This window comes from Scyliorhinus canicula, chromosome 8 (genome assembly GCF_902713615.1).
Source record: "Scyliorhinus canicula chromosome 8, sScyCan1.1, whole genome shotgun sequence".
NCBI lineage: Eukaryota > Metazoa > Chordata > Chondrichthyes > Carcharhiniformes > Scyliorhinidae > Scyliorhinus > Scyliorhinus canicula.
Genome location: NC_052153.1, coordinates 56,196,113 through 56,218,633, shown reverse-complemented (window position 1 = coordinate 56,218,633; position 22,521 = coordinate 56,196,113). Strand labels below are relative to the sequence as shown.

At 48.9% G+C, this 22,521-nt stretch overlaps 1 protein-coding gene across 1 annotated transcript in view; it reads left to right on the top strand.

The window, feature by feature from the left end:
- The first annotated feature begins 1,398 nt into the window (after positions 1–1,398).
- The window catches only part of cdkn2a/b (cyclin-dependent kinase inhibitor 2A/B (p15, inhibits CDK4)), a 74,161-nt gene continuing 53,038 nt past the window's right edge, over positions 1,399–22,521 (top strand). The window contains exon 1 of the mRNA XM_038804636.1: positions 1,399–1,524. The gene's annotated coding sequence lies outside the window, so the exon portion shown is untranslated. The remainder of the gene's footprint in view (positions 1,525–22,521) is intronic.

Here is a 22,521-nt window from a genome sequence, read left to right as displayed (position 1 = left end):
GGGAGGTGGCCACCTTTTTCTGGTGATAAATTCATTTTCAGCTGTATTCATAAAAATGCACGACATAACATTCTTAGATACATAAAAGAATACTTTTTAATGGAAAAAATAAATAATTATGTTCTAGTGCACTGGCCTTTCTGGACTAGTTTATGTTCGGGATCATGCAAATCAATTTTAGTGGTAACTTGAGAGCTGTAATCCTCATTAGTTTCAACAGCATTTGATTTCAATTTTCTGATGACACCCAGAGTCTTTATTTCTGTGAATCATAGAATTCCTAGAGTGCAGAAGGAGACCACTCAGCCCGTCGGGTCTGCACTGACCCTCTGAAAGAGCACCTACCCGAATCTTATGCCGTATTCCCGTAACCCTATCTAGGGGCAACTGATCATGGCCAATACATCTAACCTGCACATCTTTGGACTGTGGGAGGAAACCGGAACATCCGGAGGAAACCCAAGCAGACACGGGGAGAACATGCAAACTCCATACAGACAGTCATCCGAGGCCGGAATTGAACCCGGGTCCCTGGCGCTGAGAGGCAGCAGTGCTAATCACTGCGCCACTGTGCTGCCTTGTAAATAAAGTGAAATGTTGTACACGTGTTACTGTTTTTTACTTTATATTGCAAATATGCCATCATTAATCCCAAAAGGTTAAGGAAGAATGACTTTGAATGATAAGGTTGAAGTACTCAGAGCTTGAAAAATGGGAACGTTTGATCAGAAGAATCTGGTGACCTGTGCAGAATTACAAATTTTTGGCTTCATGTTCCACATCACCTGCTTTTGACTCAAGCTGCTTGGCAGAACAACCTTACATTACCACCCTTGTGTTGACTTATTCTGTGTTCCACAGTGTGGATACCGAGTCGCCTAGTTCATCGAACACGCATATGTTGTTTCGACATTGTGTGCAATTAGAACTAATATTGCATTCTGAATCGAGGAGGAGATGATCTGAGAAAACGGGGTCGCCCACCTCCCACACAAACCCACAACGCAGATTCACACACCCACAAACATATTTAAATAGACACACGCACACGCACGCAGATATTCCTTCTTGAAGTGTTTTCTTTTAATGTGAAGAATTAAAGATGAAAGGAAAGGAACACTACATTGTCGGCAGAATGTAACCTAATCCAGTCCAGTGTTTCTCTGCATCCCAGTCAATTGCTTTTGAATTCTGTGCAGGTAGCGTATGATTTTATTTTCAGTTTGTGGACTGCTGCTGTCATTTTTAAATCGTGCCTTATATTTATGTGAACTGGTTTGCATCTTGCTTGAACTTGGCAAGCGCTAATGGATTAATCAGCAAAAAAGGACGCTTGTTTCCTTTCAATTTGAACTGATCACATGGTCCCAACTGTCATTTCACTGGCTGTGCTGCTGCTGCTGCTGCTGATTCACTGTTGCTGACTGGTGCCCAGTGCAAGCTCTCTTCTCTTGTGACTGAACATTTTTTTTTTGCGAAAATTGTCTTGAAGAGAAGCTGAGGTTTTGTGACCAAGATGCGAAGGTAGAGATACCACTATTTGAAATGTTGTAATCTTTTCAATGTTTCTAAACAGCTGAATAATGTTTCTCCTGTTTTTACTATGATCATTTATTCCAGTCTATGTCAGAGGCTGAAAGTGGCAAACTGCTTCCTCTTCTAGAATCCGAATTTCATGCTGTCTAACCATATATGATACTAGTGAATTTTGGTAATGAAGTAAGGATTTCTTTTAATACATTGCTCAGAGAGACGGATGTGGTTTCTAGCCAAGGTATCCCTCAAACATGTTGGCATTAAGTGTATGCAACCACGCAATCCAAATAAGCTGCAACTGGGCTAAAGAACTGAGAATACCAGATATAGACAACTTCAAGAAGCAATAAGCGGTGCAGGCATCTTAGTTACATCAATTGATTTTAATTCTGATGGTTATTGATGAGAGGCATTAAAGATGGCTGCCAGGTGGGCTTCATACCGAAACAGTCCAGTGTGTTTCTGACAGTGTGTTGGTGTGGGCTCCTTCAGGATCAAAAGGGAAAAGATGATGAGAAGGATAAACTATCTCAAGGGTTGCTTTAGCAACCATTATCATCTACAGTCCTAATAACAGTAAAAATTAGCAGCAGCCAGTGCGAGTCCCCTCTATTTAAACTGCTTTTATTGCAGCCACTGAGAGTGGCACAAAAGACAACCAATCGGCAAACATCGCTCAGGATGCTTTGGCATCTCTCTTTGACATCTCTCAGGAGCTTTGACCATCATGAACAACGACATCAGAGAGGATGTTGGCCCTTGCAGTACCTTTGTGAATAGAAGTATTGGGCATTGAATTCACAGGAAAGCTCAGTCAGAATTTGTGTACATGCTGCTAGATTGCCAGCAGGCAATTGCCTGAAAGCAAAAAAAACAGGGTGAATGCTGAAAATCTAAAACGAAAACCTGAAACTGCTGAAAATAGTGGTCTGTCCCTGGATCATTACCAAGAGGACCAGCAACTCAGGCAGCATCTGTAGTGAGAGAAAAACAGAGTAGCTCAGATTCTATGCCTGATCTACATTTTCAGTGTTTAGTTCAGAATTCCAACATCCATACTGTTGGTAATTGCCGAGTTGGCAAGTCATGCAGTCATTCTGGCCACCCTAGACATTTTTACAGTAAAGTGGGTCTAATATGCTCTAGTGGGCGGCACGGTAGCTCAATGGTTAGCACAGTTGCTTCACAGCACCAGGTTCCCAGGTTTGATTCTCGGCTTGGGTCACTGTCTGTGTGGAGTCTGCACGTTCTCCCTGTGTCTGCATGGGTTTCCTCCGGGTGCTCCGGTTTCCTCCCACAAGTCCCGAAAGACATGCTGTTGGGACATTTGGATATTCTGAATTCTACCACAGTGTACCCGAACAGGCTGTGGTGTGGTGGCTAGGGGATTTTCACAGTAACATCATTGCAGTGTTAATGTAATGTAAAAATATTATTATTGTAACTAACAACAACAGCAAAATTGTTGTTTAAGATTTCATAATACAACTTAATGTATTTTGGCATGAGTCTCATTGTCATATTGTTCTTTCCTGTTGGTTGTCATGACAATATTTCACAAAGAAGACAGCCAATTTAGCCCTATAGCACCTCATCACACTTCTATTGCTGTGAATGAAGCCTATCTTTGATTCCCATAGGATGCCAGTTTCCTTGGATTCCGGGTCGCAATCTTCCTTAAAGGTAACAAAGTTCCAAGTGAGCACATTTAGCCGTGTGTTTTCCGGAACTCGCAGTGCCAAGAAACACATGGCTATTCAATGCAACTCGCTTTGACTAAGGGGCCTAAACGATGAATGCGTGGTCAAGGCCGCACATAGCCCAGTTGTAATGAGATTGGGATGCCATTTTTAAATGGCGTCCCAATCTCAGAGGCCCACAAAAAAAATCTCCAACCTCCCCCCCCACCCCACCCCACCCCAGCCCGAACACAACATGGGATCTCCCCCACAGACCGAACACAACCCCCCACTACTCCCCAGCCCCCAACACCCACACCAGGCAACCCCAGCCCAATCACACGCACGTAAAAAATGCCAGCTTAAAAATGATGTTCCAGTCTCTTGGGCACCTGATGCAAGACCCTACCCCTTCCCCCAAGCCACAACTCGCTGTAAGGCAGTTCCCAGGCTTGCCTGCACCTCTCCCCCACTCACTCAGGGCATCTCCGGGCCTCAACACCACCACACAAAGAATGCCAGCTTGACAGCCTGAAAGTGACCCTGGGTGCCAGCCTGGCACTGTCAAGTTGCCCAGGTGGCACTGCCAGGGTGCTGGGCTGGCAGTGCCAGGGCACCACACTACCCAAAGGGCAGGCTGCCAGGGCTTCCAATCCCCTTGGAGACCCCCACAAGTGCCAGTCTATCTGGTCCCCATTTGTGGGGACCAGTCCCAAATAGCACTTGCCCGAGGTCCCCGAGGCAAAGGATTGAATCCCAAAGTCTCAGGTACATTGGGATTCTGCACATTAGAGTGAGGCTTAATGCCTCACTCTAATATGCAGATATTCTAAAAAGTGATTCTACCTATTGTGGGCAGGATTCCCCTTGCAACATCTCACGAGATTGCATTGAATCTCGCAACGCATTGCGAGCCATATAGATTGCGGGAGCAGCGTCTCTCACCTTTCACCAACCACACTGCGTCGTGGTGAGCTGCTTTTCAGGCAAAGTTAGACTGGAAGATTGCGGCCCAGGTGATGCATTCAGTATTATTGAAATATTTTCTACCTGGACAGTAAATATGCTCAAATCAGTGTTTCATGACCAGTCTTGTAAAGCCATAGTGTTTACAGCCTATTTTTCTGACACTTCCCACCTTGAAGTATCCATTTTCCTAGGTCCAAAGTTCAGGAAAAAGGGGCAGAGCTTCATGTTATTTGGAGTCTCCCCCTGTTACATTCTTCTGGAATTTTGTAAGGCTTTATAGATGTGTGTGGGGGAATGGAGGTGGTGGCTAATGGAGCTGGCCCTACATCTGGAGAAGGCATAGGCCCAACAATGCCATGAGGTAAATGATACATGACAGGAGCATTCTTGGCCCTCTGTCTCATTTTTCTGAAAGACTATTTACTGAGGACAGAAGTGCTGAGACATCCAAGGAAATGTAGCACTATTGTCTGCCCCCGAATCATTACCAAGAGAACCATAAGCCCAAAGAAAGGAAAGGCAAGTGGTTATTTTAATTTTTAGCCCTGTGCAGGATTTTTGGAGGTAATTGGGATCTTCTGGAGAGTTTGCACTAATCTTGGATGGCCAGCAATATATTCCCTCTCTTCCTGAAGGCACTGGACCTTAACATGTGATAAGTCAATACTAGGGTCCTTGGACAGGAAATTCCAACTCTCCTATCCAGCACCAGGATGCAGGCAAAAGGAATCACCTGCATATATGCATTGAATTCAGAAAATATTTAATATATTGCTCACACTGAAAACTGTAGCTATAAAAGCTTAGGTGCCCCAAGAGGGTAAACCCAAAATAAGTTTGATTTGACAACAAAAGCAAAGACAGCAATATGGCTTACAGTGGCAATAAGGACTCCCATTCCTGCTGGTCTACTCCAGGCCAGCTTTTATGAGACAAAGTTTAGGAGCCCCAGCTGATGGGCCTCTGCCCACTAACGGGGCAACTCGTATTCCATAAGTTCCGCGGGGAGATCAATTTGGGTGACACCGTGATTTGCGTGAGGGTTATTACAAATTATGTTTGCAGCATTGCTGTTTCTCCAGTCAAAACTGAGAGTAGGGATCGAATCAAGTAGTTCAGTACATAAATCTGTACGGCAGGACTGGAAGAATGATTTACCAAAAAAAATTGGCATTGAGTCTGCTGCAGCAAATAGAACACCAAAGATTTGTGTTCCAAAGCACATCTGTCAAAGGCAACCCATGCATAGTGGTAGGTGCTGTGGGTAAGCCAAAACCCACTGTTCCCTGCTGTGCTTCACATCAATAACAGTGGTTGGTGGACTGGCATTACAGACTCACTGGAAGTACTTTTAATTCGACCGCTGTGTCATGCTTACCTATGTAATTATAGCTCACTGCAGTTCAAAATGAAGCATTTGGATTGGGTTTGGATTTGATTTATTGTCACGCGTACCGAGGTACAGTGAAAAGTATTGTTCTGTTCACTTTGGGCGTGATCAAACCAAATGGGAACTATGACCCATAGCCAACACATTTAGCCACGTGTTTCCCGGTGTTCACAGCATCAAGAAACACAACACTATCTAACGTGGCTCTGGTTCGTTTTGGGGCCTCAGTGAGGCAGCGCGGCTCAGGCCGCACTTAGTCCCGTTGCCTGCACTGAGGAGACCCGAACGTCGAAACTCCTCAGTGCCATTTAAAAATGGCATTCCAATCTCTCGGGCACCTGACGCGAGCCCCAAACCTTCCCCCCCCCCCCAGGTCCCAACTCACTGCAAGGGAGACCTCGGGCCTCCCTGCACCTCTCCCCCACCAACTAGGGGCATCTCCTGGCCTAAACACCGCCACACAAAAAATGCCAGCTTGGCACCCTGACAATGACCATGGGTGCCAGCCTGGCACTGTCAAGTTGCCCAGGTGGCACTGTCAGGGTGCGAGGCTGAAATTGGCAGTGTGCCAGGATGGCAATGCCAAAGTGCCCAGGTAACACAGCAGTTCCAGGGTACAACCCAGCCCAGATGGCATGCACCTGGGGCCTCCAGTCCCCTGGGAGACCTCCATGAGTGCCATTCCATCTGATCCCTTTTTATGGAGACCAGTACTGAACGGCACTCATCCGCGGTCTGCAAGGTGAAGGGGATGGATCCCAATGCCTTAGTTACTTCAGGGAACTAAAATTAGAGTGAGACTAGCTGCCTCGCTCCAATATGCATATTTGCCAAAAAGTGATCCTGCCTACAATGGGCAGCTTCACATTGTGACGATTCGCGAGATCGCGTTAGATCTCATGAGGCGTGGTGAGTCGGGTAGATCAAGGGAGCGGGGTCTCCCGGCAGTTACAGGCCACATTACATCACGGTGCGAGCGGGCCAGCAGGTCGTGCCCTTTGACCTCCATTGATATCCATTGACCTCTCTTTCTCTTCTGAATAACGTCTGCAGAGGTTACAGTACATTGATACTACTTCATAGTTTGTGGAATAAAATGAGATGAAAGTTACGTACTGATCAATGAAGACATCACTTTCTGAGGTTACCCAATAATTTAATTGATCAGTAGGCTGCATGGCAGACCTGCAAGATCCTGTACTGAATTCTTAGGCACTACCAATGTCGCTGGGCTTGAGAAGGGAAGCTCAGGCATGAAATGTGATTTTCCGGTACTGGCCATGGTTTTTGCTCCTGACAATTATCTAGTTTCCCATTCTAGGCGACAATCAGGTTTGACTTGACTATAAGGCGAGCTATAGTCAAATACCCTGCCAGCATCCACTGGCCTCGGTTCACTGCCTGTTTTTAAAGGAACAAATCGCGCAGAGAAATCTGATATGGTACACCTGTAGTTATTCTCGGTTATATATTATATTAGTTACACCGCCCTCTAGTTTTCAGAGCACCAAATTGAAACTGATTTTACTCCCTTGGCCGATACAAATCAGCCTATTGCAGGCCCCTCATCAAAGGTTGAGGTGTTTAAGGACATGTGATCAATTCTATCAGCTGCAGAGCATCTTAAAGGGAGCTCTACATGCTGCCACCAAAAATGTACATTAAAATATTTACCTCAATGTGAAACCAGAAGACACAGGAAAGTTACAACTGCAGGAGACTGCCAAACTCTGCTTGCCTTGTCCTGATCTCATCCCTTCTCCCTCCTCGCCTCACTAGTTTCTCTGTTGCAGTATCCATGATGGCTGACGATTACCACCTTCTAGTTGATTCTTGCGGTGCTTGCGGGGCAGCACGGTAGCATGGTGGTTAGCATAAATGCTTCACAGCTCCAGGGTCCCAGGTTCGATTCCCGGCTGGGTCACTGTCTGTGCGGAGTCTGCACGTCCTCCCTGTGTGTGCGTGGGTTTCCTCCGGGTGCTCCGGTTTCCTCCCACAGTCCAAAGATGTGCGGGTTAGGTGGATTGGCCATGCTAAATTGCCCGTAGTGTCCTAAAAAGTAAGGTTAACGGGGGGGTTGTTGGGGGTATAGGGTGGATATGTGGGTTTGAGTACGGTGATCATGGCTCGGCACAACATCGAGGGCTGAAGGGCCTGTTCTGTGCTGTACTGTTCTAATTGTCGACTCACACAAGCCCATCATGTCTTGGTGACACAACCGGATCAATTTTGCCTGCTTCTCTTACTTAACAGTTTTGGCACAGCAGTTCCAACTTTACCACTGGGTTTATGCTGGAAGCTTGACACAAACCAATTTCTAGGCAACTATCCAAGCTGGCATGTTGAATGGCACTTGGTGAGGGGCTGATATTGTCCATTAAACATCACGCAAGTAGAAGTCATTGGCTTCAGGAGAAAACTGGAGGTGAAATAAGCATCAAACTTAAAATATTAGTAAGCTAACTAATGCAAAGTGACTATTTTCAATTCTCAAACCATTAGAACATAGAACATAGAACAGTACAGCACAGAACAGGCCCTTCGGCCCTCGATGTTGTGCCGAGCAATGATCACCCTACTTAAACCCACGTAACCCGTATACCCGTAACCCAACAATCCCCCCATTAACCTTACACCACGGGCAATTTAGCATGGCCAATCCACCTAACCTGCACATCTTTGGACTGTGGGAGGAAACCGGAGCACCCGGACGAAACCCACGCACACACGGGGAGGACGTGCAGACTCCACACAGACAGTGACCCAGCCGGGAATCGAACCTGGGACCCTGGAGCTGTGAAGCATTGATGCTAACCACCATGCTACCGTGAGGCCCCTTGAGTGGAATTTTCCACTCCAGAGACGGAACATTTGGTGCAGTTCCCACCACCTGGTGTGGCTGGTTGCAGACCAGATCGTCCACTTTTCATTTCATTATGTATGAATGAATGGTGGGGCAGACTTGGATTCATCCAGGCTCCCGTTACCTCATCAGATTGTATTTCCGGGTGCCATATTTAAACGGCACCCGTGCACACATTTACTCTCTGCTCTCCAGGATTAGTCGTGACAAGCACCAGAATTGCCTCCAGAAGAGTCAAACCATGCATGCCCTGATCAGCGACAAGGAACTGGCAACACTCAACCAGTTGAGGACCTGGTGAAGATCCTTTACCCCCGTGATGGGAGCCGCTGGTCTACCAATCTTACTACCAAGGCTGGAAGAAGGTCCCCAGGGCGGTCAGCACCTGCAGCCATCAGGAGAGGGCTGCTATCGGGTGCTGAAAAAGGATGAATAATCTCATCCACTTCATCAGGGTAAATCAACCTTCTCCTCACTCTCAACACATTGAGCAAAATCTTCCCTTAATTTCTCAGAGTGTCAGTTTCAGCAGGAAAACCAGCATGTAGCTCACCAACTGCACAGACGGATTTTATCTCCAGATTCTTGCAGAGAATCTGGGGTGTCAGAGTGTTTGAGCTGAACTCCCTGAGCCTCCCCCATGAACATGGGGGACCCCCTCACAAGCATTAGGGCAATGATACTCGATCAATGACTCCAGAAGTGAGATTGGATGACAATTGAAGGCTTTATTGGACTAGATGTTTCCCCCAGCAGCGCAGGTACAGAATGCAGCTGCGAGGGAGACACAGGCTCTTATACTCCGCCTTACTGGGCGGAACCAGTAGGCAGGCTTCACCAATGATATTGCTGTCTCAGGTACCTCCCACACCAATGGTCTTACAGCATCAACCTGGGTACCGTAATACCCCTAATACCGACTACCACAGGCAATACCCCACCCCACATGAGCATTGGGGCAACCGCCCACCCCACCCACACAAGCAAGAAAGCAAAACCCCTCACCCACTCTAAAATATGGAAAACCCTCCCCCAATAGGACACCCTGCCCGACGGCCCATCCTAGCAGTGCTGTGGGCAGTGCCAGTGGAACAGCGTAAAGTGCTAGCACAGTACCTGGGTATGTCCTCCTCACCCCCCCCCCCACCCCCAGGGCTATGTTTAGCTTTGCGCCCCTGACAGATTCCTCCCCGAATGCTTCAAGTTTATAAATACCTGTTCTAAACATTATGTTGGCAAGATGTATGAATACTCGGTGAAGGGGGGGAGGGGTGACATATAACATCTACCAGCTGAATCTTCTAGCTTCAGTGTCTTCGAGGAGGTCTATATTCCAGCCTTAGCATGTTCCTGAATGTCCATCTTCCTTTTCAGAAGGTCAATCTTTCTTCAATGGTGGATCAGTCATGTTGGATGTCTTCCAAATATGGCACCCGGACACGACAGTGGAACATGTGCAATCAAACCACTTCTGCACAGAATACGGAGCTAAACCCCAGATACATAACTAACTAGGGCAGGGTCAGAAGATAAGGCATTGTTTCCCGTCAGCCTCCTCAGTGGGAAACACTCCCCAGTCACCACCCTGCCATGAGATTTAATCCCAAATGAGAAAATTCCACCCATACTTTCATAAGGCCATCAGGCTTTCACAGGGCTATGGGCCAAAGAGATCTCACGCACTACCAGCACAAGGGACATCATCATTGATTCTCTCACACACACTTTAACATCTTATTTCTTGTCACATCCTGCACAGGTCAGATCTTTAGGATTTGCATAAATCGACTCAGCCACACACAAAAGATAGGCAAGCATATAATCTGATTGGGCATCTATCCAGATCACAGTCTGTCCATCTGTCTTGATGCAAGACAAGGTCACCCGCAATAACAGGAAGAGATTCCACACCGGAGTGGGAATGCTGTGGAGGACAGGAACCGTTCCTGCACTGAAGGCGAGATCAGCATCTCCCAACAAGCCGGTGAGGCCCTACCCACTAGTCTTCACCCACTCGCCAAAACAGTGAGTGCACTTTCATATAAGAGATTATCCAGCCAATCATTCTTTCTATTACACCTGCCAACAAGAAAACAAGGTGGTCCAACGCCAGTCAGCCAATCGGCCCCCCAGGTGACATTGGACGGTGCTCTTGAGGATCCATAAGATGTAGAGTCATCACTACATTCCCCTGTATTCCCCACCAAGGCAGACACACACACTTTGATATGACCTAGTTTTAGCGCAAACTCAGGGTTACCGTACGCAGTAGGTGGAGGTATTGACAGCCAAGATCATCAACAGTAGGAGGACTACTGAAAACCAGGCTCCTGCTGAGTCCGAGTCCAATGTCGAACCTCTGGAACTGGCCTTCAGAGACATGTTGCTGCTTCAAAGACGGGGGGAATTCTCTGTCCCACGGCACCCGTTTTCTGATGCGGCGCACCCCCGCCGGCAGCGGGATTCTCCATCCCGCCAACCGGCCAATGGGGTTTCCCATTGTTGGCCCCCCACACCATTGGGAAATCCGTGGGTGTGAGTGCGCTTCTGGCAAAATGGAGGATCCCGCCGACGGATAATCCAGCCCAGGGGTTGGAATTTTCCGGCTGTTAGCTGATGGCGGGATTCTCTGGTTCCTCTGGCAGCATATCCCCGCCCATGGGTTTGCCGACAGCATCGGGTGGCTTCAATGGGAATTCCCATTAACAGCAGTGAGAACAGAGAATCCTGCCACCAGCGAACGGTGCACTGCCGAGAAACTCATGGCTGGGAGGGTAGAGAATCCTGCCCAGGCAGGGGAATAGCAGGCAGAGTTGTCAGAGGCTGTCAGCAGATTAGAACAGTGGATGAAGGAGTCTGCCCATATTCTGTCTGATGCTGAGGCACCAACATCACCATTGGAAGGGTGGTGACTGCCATGGAGACTTTGGGCCAGCGGTTTGTGCTAGATATGCACTCAGATCTGCATACCATCACTATGAGTGGGATCCATCAATAGCTATGCAAGAAGGGGATGGGCAATTTGATCCGCCAATGAAATTCTAGTGCGGAAAATTGCAGCCTGTTTTTATGCCGACGGGAAGCTGACTTTTGACCACACTCCAAATTTTCCAGTTCTGCCCCCCATGATGCTCACCACTGGCAGGACTGAAAAATTCCACCCCTTATGGGGAGTATCACTTCAAACTAGAGAGTTTGCTACCAGAATTTTAAATTACACTGAGATCAGACCTTCATTTAATGTTATGAGTGAAAAGTTAATGTAAAGAGAGGGGATTTACATTTTGCAGTGAAAAAGGGTGGCCACTAACATGCATCAGCCCAGATAATTGTCGAACACTGCTTTATATGCAATGCATTTAAATTTTTGCATATTACAACAATGTATTGTTTGAACGTGCTCACAGTGAAAGGTGTAGTTACGCTCTTTGAATCGTCACTTGCACATCTCACAGATAATTATCCGACCAACCCTGCAATGTTGTCCAGGCCATAACAGAACGATGGTGCAAATGAGACTGAATATTCAAACAGTCAGACCTCCACCCAGAGCCACTGTTCTGGAATGGATTCCAACTTGTCTGAAAACTTGGTTTGGAAGATAATCTAAGAGGAAGTAGAGAGGACTCTAAAAGTAAAGAAGAATGAGCCCATTTTATATCACCATCTAGAAAAATGGTGCAGGTAAAACAATCTCATTGAGTACAAAAATAATAAATCGTTAACTGCAGTTACCTCTAGTGTAATCTAAGATATTTTGTGCGACCGAATATGTATGTGCAAAAATGTGCGAACGTCTCTCAGTCAGTGTCTGATTAAACTTTGGGAAGATAAATTTAACTTTGGGTAATGTTGTGGAAAGGGTAATATTTGTTTGCGCTGCCTGTTATAGAACTAGATGGTTTTCCTCCCCATCGGCTTTAATGAAAAGGAACATCATTTATATGTTGTGTGTAATGGGCAGCCCCATCATTTTAATCCCTTTCACATTGCAGCCCAACCAAATTTAAAACTAACTCCCAGATTTCTGTGCAAAACTAAATGGAACAAAAGTCAAAACTATAGAACACAAATATGGGAATAAAATCCCTAAAGTATGGTTTGTCTTTATTTTAGATGAATATAAAAACTGACATTGGAACTTTATTAAGGACCCATTCATCAAATGGCATTTCACAGGTTGGGGTAACCACAGGAGAAATGGTACTGCTGCATATTCCCCTGGAAAGGCCTTCAGATGCCTCTAAAGAACTCTGAACAGCTACATCCTAAAGCAACATAAAGTAGGATTGGCATAAGTGTGTTGAGCAGATTGAGTAGATAGCCTATCTGCCCAGCTAACAACACCCAGCCCAATTGCATGATGTAATGCAGGCAACCTGCCCCAGCTCCTGCTCCTATTCATTCCCCCTAATCCTATGCTTCTGGAACTTCCAATATATTGCCTTCACTTGGCTTTTGTTCATTGCTACTTCTGCTGGGACATAGACCCTTCTGCAGGGTACTGGGATAGAAGAATATTTTGAGGAATTAGATGAAAAGGGGTGGGAGGAAACTCATTTGGAGCATAAATGCTGGCATTGACCAGTTGGACTGGATATTCTGTTTCTGTGGTGTGGACTCAGTGTGATTCTATGCAAAATTGGAAGGGTGAGGGGTCTGAAAGGTTGTCACCTACCACTTGTGACCAAAATCGTTCTCAGCTGTCAGTTCAGGATTTACCAAAAGCTTGAGGTACCTGGAGGCAGATCCTGTGAGTGATCCAGCAATACTGTTGGACCCTGAAGACACTGGGCTTCCTCCCCTATTTGCGTGGATACAGGTTGCAAGCTGTGGATTTTCTGCTGTTTTGTCCAAAATTATCTGGTTTCTTCAATTTATGTAGTGGAATTAAAATATAACAATTAATTTTAAGACCAAAAGTTAGGTGCAAATTGTTAATAATGAGCAAACCTGCTTTACAATTGGAGACAGACACATTCAGATAACATTTTAGAAATTCGAGGTACACAAGTGATATGTAGCTAAGGATTTATTGTACAAAGGCATTTCAATATGTATATTTATTAACAGATTGCTAAGCTGCATTTACACACTTTGTTTCTTGGCAAATTTACTGTGCCATAATAATATTTGCATTCCATACTACTGACTACATCAAAACTGCTGAAAATAATTCACACGGTTAAATATTTTTCTATGACCAAAATTGATATTGTGTATTTTAAAATTTTATGGAAGGACCAGATGTAACTTATTTTGTCAGGAAACTGGGATTCTTGGATAGATATTTGCCTTCAAAATAATTTTCAAGGCCTTTACAATCGGGCCCACCTGCTAAGTTAGAAGTTGCTTCAATGGTGCCTTTTTGATCTTTGGGCACTGAAATTCATTTTTGGCCATTGTTTTCACAACTTTAGATCTCAACCTGGAATGTTCAACTAAATTTACCAGCCTCATTTACTTTGTTTAGCCTGATTGTTCATGAATATGACAATCCTTTAAATATTGGTAGTATTGTTGGCATTTCAGAAAATTAGCCCTGATACTTTCAAATGCGATTTACAGAATAGACAATCCTGCCTGAATTAAACTTGAATATTTTGGTCTCTATCTTGTACATTGATCACTGACAGTAAGTTACTTCCCACTCATTTGGATATACTAGCAATTTGGACTGAGATTTGTTGAAGCCGTACCTTAAAAAATGTCTGCTAATTGATGTACCATCAATTGGACGCGAGACACGATGAAGGTCCAAACTTAGGCTTTAATCAGCTAGATGTTAGCCCGGTGGTCGACTACAGTGAAAGGCCGCCGGGAACTCTGGGTACTTATACCCCGCCTTGGAGGCGGGGTCTACTTGCCTCTCGTCCAATTGGTGAGCAGTCACATGACTAATCCCAGCCAATCAGACAAGAGGCACATGACCAGCCAGAGCCAATGGGAAACCAGTGCTCTGCACCAATGGCAGTGCTCCTATTCATACCACCACATTCACCCCTTGTGGAGAAAGAAGCCGGGGGGGGGGTGTTGTAAGGGGAAGAGAGAGAGGGGGGGGGGCGAGGACTGGTGGTATGAGTAGTGACAATCGAGAAGATGGGGGCTGCCCACTGGCTCGTGGCAAAAGTGAACAAAACCGAATACAGTTGGGTGCAAAAAAAATACAATAGAGTCCAATAAAGTCCCATGGTTGCATCAGATGGACACGATCAGCCTGTCGGGTGCCCGTGGTGTTCTGGAGGACCATCGCAGTGGAGCCGGTGACGTCGGGCCGATGGTCATCCTTGACTCCAGGAGCGTCGGGCGTAGATGTGTCTCCGTACCCCGGGCCGGTGGTGCAGACGCTGTGATCGGGGAAGGGGGGTCTGTGCGCTGGGTCATGGGGGTGCAGGGGGCGCTGGGGGGAATCGGGATTGGGGGGAGGTGTTGATGTGGGGGGGGGGGAGGCTGCACGCCGGTGGGTACCAGGTCCCGAAGCGAGACCGTATCCTGCCGACCATCGGGATACTCCACGTACGCACACTGCGGGTTGGTGTGGAGTAACTGGACTCGCTCAACCAACGGGTCGGACTTGTGCACCCACACATGCTTCCGGTGCAAGGTGGGCCCGGGGGTGGCCAGCCAGGTCGGGAGAGGGCGACTTCCTAGGGAAAACAAGAAGACGTTCATGAGGTGTTTGATTAGTGGTGGTACAGAGGAGAGACCGGATTGAATGGAGGGCGTTGGGGATGACCTCTTGCCAATGGGGGATAGGGAGGTCTCTGGACTGTAGGGCCAGCAGGATGGTCTTCCAGATGGTGCCATTCTCCCGCTCGACCTGCCCGTTACCCTGAGGGTTATAACTGGTCATCCTGCTAGAGGCTATGCCCCTGCTGAGCAGGAATTGACACAGTTCGTCTCTCATAAAGGAGGACCCCCGGTCGCTGTGGATGTACGCGGGGTAACCGAACAGGGAGAAAATGGAGAGGAGGGCCTTTATGATGGTTGTTGTGGTCATGTCGGGGCAGGGGATGGCGAAAGGGAAGCGGGAGTACTCGTCAATAACACTCAAGAAATATGTGTTGCGGTAGTTGGAGGGGAGGGGACCCTTGAAGTCTATACTGAGACGCTCGAAGGGGCGGGCCGCCTTGATCAGATGCGCTTGCTCGGGGCGGTAGAAGTGCGGTTTGCACTCTGCGCAGATGTGGCAGTCCCTGGTGACGGCCCTGACTTCCTCAACGGAGTAGGGCAGGTTGCGGGTCTTGATAAAGTGGTAAAAACGGGTTACCCCTGGATGGCAGAGGTCTGTGTGGAGGGAGCGGAGGCAGTCAATCTATGTGCTGGCGCAGGTATTGCGGGATAGGGCATTGGGAGGCTCGTTGAGCTTCCCAGGACGTTACAAGATATCGTAGTTGTACGTGGACAACTCGATCCACCACCGCAAGATCTTGTCGTTCTTGATCTTGCCCCTCTGTGCATTATCGAACATGAGGAGGGTAAACTTCCTGCCGGCCAGATAGTGCCTCCAATATCACACAGCTTCAACTGTGGCCTGTGCCTCCTTTTCCACTGAGGAGTGGCGGATTTCGGAAGCGTGGAAGGTCTGGGAGAAGAAGGCCACGGGTCTGCCCACTTGGTTCAGGGTGGCCGCCAGAGCTACATCAAACGCGTCGCTCTCGACCTGGAATGGGAGGGACTTGTCGATAGCATGCATCGTGGCCTTTGCGATATCCACTTTGATGCGGCTAAAGGCCTGACGGGCCTCCATCAACAGGGGAAAGGAGGTGGACTGGATGAGGGGCCAGGCTTTGTCGGCATAGTTGGGGACCCACTGGGCGTAATAGGAGAAGAGGCCCAGGCGGCGTTTGCGGGATTTGAGGGTGTTGGGGAGAGGGAGTTCCATTAGGGGGCGCATGCGTTCGGGATCGGGGCCTATCACTCCGTTACGCACTACGTAGCCAAGGATGGCTAGACGGTCGGTGCTGAACATGCACTTATTCTTATTGGAGGTTAAATTAAGGAGTTTTGTGGTTCGGAGGAATTTTTGAAGGTTGATGTCATGGTCCTGCTGGTCGTGGCCGCAGATGGTGACGTTATCGAGATACGGGAAGGTAGCCCGTAAACTGTACTTGTCGACCATTCGGTCCATCTCCCGTTAGAAGACCGTGACCCCATTTGTGACACCGAATGGAACCCAGAGGAAGTGGTAGAGGCGCCCATCTGCCTCAATCGCGGGGTACTTGCGGTCACTCACGCGGATGGGGAGCTGGTGGTAGGCAGACCTAAGGTCCACCGTGGAAAAAACTTTGTATTTCGCTATCCTGTTAGCCAGATCGGAAATACGGGGGAGAGGGTACGCATCCAGCTGCGTAAACCTGTTGATGGTCTGACTGTAATCAATGACCATCCGGTTTTTCTCCCCAGTCCGAACTACCAGCACTTGGGCTCGCCAGGGACTGTTGCTGGCCTCGATGACTCCTTCCTTTATGAGCCTCTGGACCTCGGACCCGATGAAGGTCCGGTCCTGAGCACTGTATCGTCTGCTCCTAGTGGCGACAGGTTTACAATCTGGGGTGAGATTAGCAAACAAGGAAGGGGGGTCCACTTTGAGGGACGCGAGGCTGCAGACAGTAAGGGGGGGAATAGGGCCGCCGAATTGGAAGGTCAAGCTCTGCAGGTTGCACTGGAAATCCAGGCCCAAGAGTGCCGGAGTGCATTGACGGGGGAGGATGAGGAGTTTGTAGTTTTTGAAAACCCTCCCCTGGACCGTGAGGTCCGCTATGCAGCCCCCGGTGATCTGGACGGAGTGCGAACCCGAGGCTAACTCGATCTTATGTTTGACTGGGTGGATGGGGAGCGCGCTGCGTCTTACCGTGTCAGGGTGGACAAAACTTTCCGTGCTCCCGGAGTCCAGTAGGCATTTCGCCTCATGCCCGTTGAGCTGGATCGACGTCGTTGTCTTGGCGAGCGTGCGTGGTCGCGACTGGTCGAGCGTGATGGAAGCAAGTCGTGGCGAGAGTTCCAGATCATCCTCGGTGGCAGAGTAATCGCTGGCAGAGCCTTCCGTGTTGGCCCAAGATGGCGGCGCCCAGGACCCGCATGTGGAGTCGGGGCCCCAAGATGGCGGCGCCCGGGACCCGCATGTGGAGCCGGGGCCCCATGATGGCGGCGCCCAGGACCCGCACGTGGAGTCGGAGCCCCAAAATGGCGGCGCCCGAGGCCCACACATGGCATCCGGAGCCCAAGATGGCGGCACCCGTGGGACCCTCGCGGTGTCTGCGGGCCGGTCAGGGCAGCCGGAAGCGGGGTTAGGGAGGACCGTGGGCCTGTTGCGGGGGCCGGGAGGCGGGACGGAGAGGTCGGTGCGCGGCACTGGGCCCTGGGAGGGCCCGGGGGGTGCGATCCGCGGTCACTGCGCTGAACAGCAGCGACCGACTTGGTCTGGCAGACCCCAGGGTAATGGCCCTTCTTCCTGCAGCTCTTACACAGAGCGGAGTGGGCCGGGCAGCGCGGGCGGGGGTGTTTTGAGAGGCCGCAAAAATAGCAGCGGGGCCCCGCTAGCTTGTCGGAGTGTCCCGCAGCGCAGGCCTGGGGGGGGGGGGAGGTCGGGGTCAGTGGAGGACGGAGGTGGCGCGTGCCATGAAGTCCAAGGGGTTGCCTCGTGGCAACTGACAAAGTGCCTTAGCTAGTCACCAATAATCTGTGGTACTTACTTTCAAAAATCTAATGTGCAGGGAGCTGTCAAATGTCTGTGACACTGAGGCCCTAATAATCACTGGAGCCGGATTTGTGAGCAGGGGAGAAGAGTTATTTTCGACCATGTTGGGTTTTGCCTCCACAGCATACGCTTTTAGTCTCTCACAGGTCCCCTGCCCCAAATCTACCCTTCCCCCCCCCCCTCCCCCACATCCGGAATGCCCTGCCAATGCACCCCCGGACGCAGCAGTCCCCTGAACAGACCCTATACCCCAGACACCTGAACATAACTACATCTGGACCAGGTGCTGGTCCGCTCCCCATTGCACTCACCCATCCTCTGGCTGTGGACATGTCCCAGGAGCTGTGTCCCATCTTCTGGGTGTTCAGATGTTGGCTGCTACGAGTGTGATGTTGCCTCCCACAGTATTCAGACACAGTGTCCAGCCATCAAGATGTGATTGGGATGCTAGGCAATGACTCCCATATGCCACAAGGCCCGCCCACCCACAGGAATCCACTTGGGTTGTGTGAAGTACTCACTTAAACCACGATTGCCAAATCTCTATTATCAATAGCCTTCGGCTGCACATCCTGAGGCCTCGGCATTTGATGGGGGTTATGGGTGATAGGTGAGGCAGATGTGCAGGGACAAGGGTTGCCCCCGGAAAGGGTACACACACTCCATGGGTTGGCTTGGTGGAGCCATGCGCGTTTGTCCCCCCGGCGCCATGCCCCCCCCTCCCCCACCCAGCGCAGCCGAGGGTCCCCCACTCCCCGTTGAGCACTGAGGCGGCAAGCTCAGGGCCCCCACTCTCTTTGCCTGTGAGCAAAGATGACTACTCACCCCCTCGGCTCCCCACAGAAGCCCTTCCACCAGGTTCACGTTTTTACAACGGAGCACTAATTGGCGCTAGCGTGGCCACTTGCTGGGGAAGCCGATGAATGATGAGAGGATATGGGGTAGCTCCCCTGAATCGTATGGAAAAGGGACTTAAGTGGTGATAATTGGTTTTGCGCCATGCTGCGGCGGGGTCCCGATATCGCCTATGGGTTCGGGCCGGTTGCATCGCAAACTGTGTAGTGCCTGGCACGGTTCTCATTTTCGGCCCCTCCGCTATTCATCGGACTGGTTTCGCTCGAGCGAGAGTGTGTGAATTGCGCCCATATTTCCATTCTTTTGACGTCTTGCCTAACTTTCTGGCCCTGACGTTCTCCCCACCCCCATCCCACACACCACCTACAATGGCCACTTAACCGTTTTTACCCATCAGAAAGCAAACCCCCTCTGCTTTCCAGACACACGGACCTCCATTCCTGTACTGAAATCAAACTGAGCCGGAGTCTCTCTGGGCTAAACTCTACAATGTGAGAGACACTGTGCAGCCCTGACTAATGACACCTTTCCTATGCATGGTCAGAAACTGAATTCAGATACAGTGAAGCTAATGAATGTAGCGGGTAATGATAGAACAAATTATTATTTACTGAAACAATATTTCGAATGTATGGAGAGATTAGGAGATATCTTGAAATACAGCTATGCCTGAGTCACCAGGTTTATATTGCTGGCTACATGCTCCATGGTCCTTTTTATAACATCTAAAGTAGCCTAATTGTGGTTGATTACAGAAGAGGAGCCCTCTCTACATCCAACTCCACAGGATAACATGGACGTCACCATAGATAGAACATTGCAGCCTTGGAAAATAAAATACTCGGCTGTTGTAGAAAAAATATTTAATGAAGTGCATGAGTCACTCTGTTCACTAATAAACTTTATCGACATGTGCACAATGTAATGGTCGAATGCACTGTTCCAAAGATGTCCTCTGCTTCATTTGACAGCCCAATTTGCAACTAATTTATTGTGCACCAACATAAGCTAACTCTAAAAGATGTTCCAATAAAATACCAACTATTTTGTTCTCTGTTGACCAGTAAATTTGTGTTCAGTGTTTCTCACACGGAGAACTTTAATGACAATTGTGAAAATTTGCTCAGCAATTTCTGCCTACTGAATAATCGTCAATTCAAAACAGAGTGTATAAAGTTTAAAAATTAGTGTCAACAAATTGGACTTGTGACACATTATAGGTTAAAAATTCCACAATGTAGGGCAGCACGGTGGCGCAGTGGTAGCACTGCAGTCTCACGGCGCCGAGGTCCCAGGTTCGATGGGTCACTGACCGTGTGGAGTTTGCACATTCTCCCCATGTTTGCGGGGGTTTCTCCTCCACAACCTCAAGATGTGCAAGGTAGGTGAATTGAACATGCTAAATTGCACCTTAATTGGAAAAAATGAATTGGGTTCTCTAAATTTATTTATTTTTAAATTCCACAATGTCTGCACCTTGAGATATGGGGCGGGATTCTCTCATCCCTGGGTCGGGCCGGAGAATGGCCAGGACTGCCACAAATCGCGCCACGCCGCCGCGACGCTGGTCCGCCGATTTTCCAGAGAGCAGAGAATCGGTGTCATTGGTGCCAGCGCAGTTGGCGCGTGCCGGTCGGGGGCCGGTCCACAGGGCTCCCCCGACAATTCTCAGCCTGGGATGGGCCGAGCGGCCACACAGAAAAAGCCAAGTCCTGCTGGCGCCATTCACACCTGCTCCTCCGGCGGGACCTCGTCGTGGATGCATCCGGTGGCGACCTGGTGGGGGGGGGCACGGGGGGGGGGGGGGGGTCCGACCCCGGGCGGACCTCTGCTGTGGCCTGGCCTGCAATTGGGGCCTACCGATCGGCAGGCTGGCCTCTCGAGCTGGGGGCCTCTTTTGTTCTGCGCCAGCCCCTGCAGCCCTATGCCAGGTTGCGTATGTTGCGCATGCGCGTATTGGTGCCGGTCCCACTGCGCATGCACAGATGCGCAGCGCCCATCTGACGCCGGGTGCTGGCCCCCTGTAGGAGTCAGAATTTCTGCTCCTGAGGGAATGTTGATGCCATCGAGAAACTCGATGGCGCTTATGACGGCGTCAACACTTAGCCTCAGGATCAGAGAATCCCGTCCATGATACAGGTCAAGGCATTGCCGAACAGACTGCACTCAGTCATTCATTGGGAGTTTGCAAGGCAACATGTCAGATTTCCTTCTGTTGCTCTCGCCATATAAAGAAGTGCAGCATCCATTTATACATTAATTACTATTGGAAGAGAAAGTATACATTCATTCAGCAGAGGGTCTGCATAACTGACAGAAAGTGACAGCAAACAAATAGCTGAAGGTTTAGAGATTAAAATGGTGATGGTGATGTTGGACATGGACCTGTGCACCTGACACCCTGGGCCCCTCCTCTCTTTGGGACAATGCTCTGGAGAGTAAAGAGGAGACACCATCCTCACTTTAACATCCCCGACTGGTGCATCCGTAATTCTTCCTGAGCATTGCTCTATAATGAACAGGAGAATCATGGGCACAAATATCCTCTGGCTGTCCACAAGGCTCCTGTTGTAACTCAGACAGGAATATAAATGAAAGGGGAAGACCAGTTTACGGTAGATCCCATTAATTCCAGAATTTTCCAGCTGACCTTGTAAAGTGGGATCTCTGTCCATCCCTTACAAGCTTTATGACACCAAAGAGGAAGAGCCAGGACTGGAGACTTTCTATGGTGAAAGTTCCCATTTACCTAACATAACACAATTTCCGCAAGGCAAGATTAAGTGAACTGGCCTCTAGATGGGGGTAACTAAGCCACACAAAGCAATGGTGAATCCAGATCTGGGAAGTAGATTGGATGATGATGCAACCATCAATTCACTCGAGACAAGAGTAGAAATAAACTGTGGCTTTAATCAACTAGAACAATGCCTGCCTGTGACTGATCTAACACTGAGAACCGCCTACAGGTCAACTGCTCTTTATACCTCCCTTCAAGGGGAGGAGCCATGGGCAGATCCCATACAGGCCCCAACATGTTACTTCATGAATAATGCCATACAATGGCCCATAGGTGGAGCCCACAAGGGCAACAGCACAGCACAGATACAATGGTGGATTATTGATATAATACATTCACCACAGATGATTAAGGAAATTATATGCTTTTAAAGTAGACTGCCCCCTTATGCAGAGAACCAGGTGTTGCATGCAGCAAACCTGTGCAACAAATGCCTCACTTGACTCACAGACTCCCTGGTCTCTTGTTTTTTCTGTAGCGTTGAGGAGTCCATATTCCACATTTACATAGGTTGTGTGAGGTTGCAACCCCTTTTTGATTACTTGAAGGAGCTGCTCCTCAAACTTTGATTGCACTTCTGCCCCATATTGCTGGATTCTCCGATTTTGGGACTATGTCCGGGGGATCCATGGCATTTTACATGGGAAACATCGGTGAGGCCTGAGTCCCCAGCACAGATTCTCTGACCGGTGAGGGGCTAGCAGCCGTGCCACATAAAACGCATGGTCT